A 4,126-nucleotide genomic window follows, 5' to 3' on the forward strand; every position below is an offset into this window, starting at 1 on the left:
TGCCTTTATTTAGACCTCTGTGAATGCCCTTTGCCTCCTAGCTCTTTCCTCTATTTCCTTTGACTTTCCTCTTGTCCCACTATCATGGTCAGTCTTCATTTGGGTTTCAGTAATTCCTCTTGGTTACATTACCCTTGATCATGCCCTACCAGACCTTCAGGAGTACTTTGTAAGCCTCGAAGCAACTGACAAACTTTTATATGAATGTATGAAATGCCGAAGACTTTATTTGGGGTACCCCTGGTATGCGCTACAGCTCAGCACTTTAACTGACTTAAAAGCTGTTGATTGAACACTTGACAGCAAACTCTATTTTTATAAGACTACTATGTAAACAAACACATGGAGTTTGTGATTTAAGGTACTTAAAACTTCTATGGTCAACAGTGTATATAGATTGTATGATTTTAAAAAGATCTCATATTGGGGGATTTTCTATTTATAGTGGTAATATTATTCTGTTTGTATATACTGATATAGTTTATTTATTCTTTTGTATAAATAAAGGGGACTGGACATTGATGGTGGTGTTTATCCTGTCTCCCCTTTGACCCTAAAAGTCGCCGTGGCTTACACCAAGCTACCTGATTCCTCAACCACTTTACATTCCCCTGGCTGCGGGAGGACTACAGCTCTTCACGATGTCTTCTGAGTCTAGGACACGTGCTGAAGTCGTGTCTCTACTTGGGCCGTCGCAGAGAGAAAAGCAAAACATTGTTGTCACAGGCAGCCACATCTGGGAGCCTTAAGGCATCTCTTAAGGTTTTTGCGCCATACTGGCCCAAGCAAGTCACGTGGTCAGGCCTGCTCGTCCTACCAGGAGACACCACAAACCACACAGCCATGGGCAGCGCAGTGTCGTCCCCTACAGAGAAGGCAAGGTTGTCGACTGCAGCCTTAGATTTCTTTCCATGGGCATTAAGTTTGAGTGGAGGATGATGATGGAGGAGTAGAATTACTCCTTAATTACGATCCTAAAAGAATTACTTTGAATTACTATCTTAAAAGAAAATTAGATAAAATAACAATGCTATTATAAAGCATAAACCAAAGCCAAGTTCACTGCTATCGAGTCAATGCCTACTCATTGTGACCCTATGGGGCAGGGCAGAACTGCCCTTGTGAGTTTCCAAGACTAACTCTTTATGGGAGTAGAAAGCCCCATCTTTCTCCTACGGAGCAGCTGGTGGTTTCAAACGGCTGAACTTGGGCTCACTGCTCAAGTCGTAACCACTACACCACAAGGGCCCCTTGCTCTAAAGCATAGGTAGAGCTAGGTGTGGAATATGGTCTCAAACTTTCCAAGGCAGAAGCTCTTTGGGGGCAGGAAGTGGGTTTAGCTCAATGTCTGCAGGGTGACTCTGCAGTCAGTGGTTTGGGGTCAGTCTTTCCTAACTGGGTCTAACTCGATTGCCTTCTTCCATAAAGTTGAGGCGCCTGGGTGGCCCAGGGGTTAGGTTAGGACAGGTGCTCGGCTGTTGGCAGTTCAAAGTACCAACTGCTCCGTGGGAGAAAAGACCAGACGATCTGTTCCCATTAAGATTACAGCTCAGGAAAAAAGAGGAGCCGATGCCAAGGGCTCAAGCAGAAAGAAAATGTTTTGAAAATGATGATGGCAGCATATGTACAAGTGCGTTTGATACAACAGCTGTATGGATTGTTATAAGAGCTGTAAGAGCCCCCAATAAAGTGATTTATTAATTTAAAAAAATATTGCAACCCAGGAGAGCCTATGGAGCCATCTGGTCTGTTCTATAGAGTCCCTCTGAGTCAACATGGACATCTTGCCATTGGCTTGACAGCCATCGCGAGGGCATTCAGACGGAAATAAAGCACAGCAAAACCATCCTGCTCTGGGAACTACACTCAGAGAAAAAAGGGCTCAGTGGAATGGACAGCGAGGTTCCTGAGACTCAGCTGGGGCCCACAACCAGTTCTGCTTCCGCCGTCACCACCACCCCCTGCCCCCCGTGGAAGGCTGGGCAGCCATGGTTCAGGGAAAGCCCCCAGAGCGCACAGCCACCTGGGCGAGGCCCCACAAAGGGAACACTGAACAGGCATTAAAATGAGTGTCCACGCAGTGTGCTGTCCCGCCCGTCCACTTCAGACCCAAGGGACTCCCAGCATGGCCAGGAGAACCCCACCTCGCATGTGGGGCGAATACTACATTCTAGGGAAGAAAGAGCAAAATAAACCTCCGCTTGAAATGGTAGCGATTTTGGAGACATTGGGGGGAAACAGGCTCGTGGTTGGTTGCTTTGCCTGGTTTTGTTGGTTTGCCAACGTCAGCCCACGTGCATGCCGGGAAGACTGACTCTCGCACTCGTGGACGGCTCTTGGGGACCTGAGGGCGGCCAGGCATTCTCAGCGGAGTCGTCATCAGAGACGCTGGCATGAGAACATGTCCTGAAAGAAGTGTCCCTTGCCCTTGCTTTTGGATGCCTGCTCCCGGGGGGCTACCCAGGACAGCCCTTCCTGCACACAGGAGGAGGCAGGACCAGCTGCAGGGGAGAGCGGCTTAGCAGCATCCCTGTGCCAGGAACAATTAGTCTTATGCAATTCTCCTCCGGCCGCCTAATCTAAGGAATTTGAATTATGCCACTCAAGAGTGCACTGGCAGATTGAAAGCAGGTCCGGGGACAACGGTGGCTTGGCTTTTCACAGGGAAGGACTCACAGACCGGAGGAGGCAGCAACGCTCCTTTGAATTTTAACTCCTCCGGTTCCTCCGGTGTCACGCTTCTCAGTATCCCTGAGGCCGACAGCTGCTGCTAAAGCCAGCACCCTGGTTGACCCTGGCCCAGAACATGGCACGACCAGGCAGTCGCCTGGTCACCAATGCCGACAGAGTAATCCTGCTTGCCCTTCAACGCTCCGTAAATGTGGCCCTCACTTTGCACCAGCCCCTACGCACACACATTCTTCATCACACCAGCTTCACCGGCTGCTTACGCAACTTTTAAACCATGGGAACGCTTTGAGTCTTTCCAAACACTAACCCCACTGCTGTTGAGTTGATGCTGACTCATAATGACCCTGTAGCACAGAGAAGAACTGCCCCGTAGGTTTCGGAGGCTGTGAACCTTGGCAGAATGAACTGCCCCCTCTTTCTCCCTAGGAGAGGCTGGTGGCTTTGAACCACCAACCTTTGGGTTAGTAGTCCATCATGGTCACCAAGACCCTTTTCCTGCACTACATGGTCGCTGCTGTGGTTAGTGAGTGCCTGGGAGTGAGGTTCAACTCAGAGCGATCCTCCCTCGGGACCACAGAGGGAAACACTGCCTGGTCCTACGTCACCCTCACCACTGAGCCCATCATTGCAGCCACTGTGTCAGTGCATCTAGGTGGGGATCTTGCTCTTTTTCCCGGTATGTTCCCTGTGTGTTGGGGGTCTTGCTCCTTTTACCAAGTATGATGTCCCTCTCCAGGGACTGCTCTCTTCTGAGAACATGTCCAGAGTGTGTGAGATGATGCCTCCCCGTCCTCGCTTCCAAGGAGTGTGCTGGCTGGACTTCTAAGACGGACTGTTTGCTCTTTTGGCCATCCACGGTCCTTTCAGTATTCTTCTCCAGCACCATAAGTCATATGCATCGACTTTTCTTCAGTCTTCGTATTCAATGTCCAACTTTCATATGCATATGAGGTTATTGCAGTTACCATGAGCTAGGTCAGGGGCACCTTAATCTGGAAAGCAACACCCTAACTTTCCATCAGGTTAGAGCCGTCTTGTGCCGCAGAGTTACCCAGTGCAATGCACTCTTTGATCTCTTGGCTGCTGCTTCCATGGGCATTGATTGTGGATCCAAGTAAGAGGAAACCTTGACAGCTTCCATCTTTTCTCCATCGATCATGATGTCACCACTGGTCCAGCTGTAAGGGCTTTGTTTTCTCTACATTAAATTGTAATTCATATTGAAGGCTGCAAGTCTTGATCCTCATCAGCAAGCGTTGCAAGTCCTCATTTTCAGCAAGCAAGGTCATGTCATTTGCATAGCAAGGGCTATGAATAAGCCTTCCTCCAGTCCTGATGTGCTGTTCTCCTCCATATAATCCAGCTTCTCTAATGATTCGCTCAGCGCACAGATGGAGTAAGTATGATTAGAGGGTACTACCCTGATCACATCTTT

This window comes from Echinops telfairi, unplaced genomic scaffold, assembly GCF_000313985.2.
Source record: "Echinops telfairi isolate 266 unplaced genomic scaffold, ASM31398v2 ScPeMD7_443;HRSCAF=831, whole genome shotgun sequence".
NCBI lineage: Eukaryota > Metazoa > Chordata > Mammalia > Afrosoricida > Tenrecidae > Echinops > Echinops telfairi.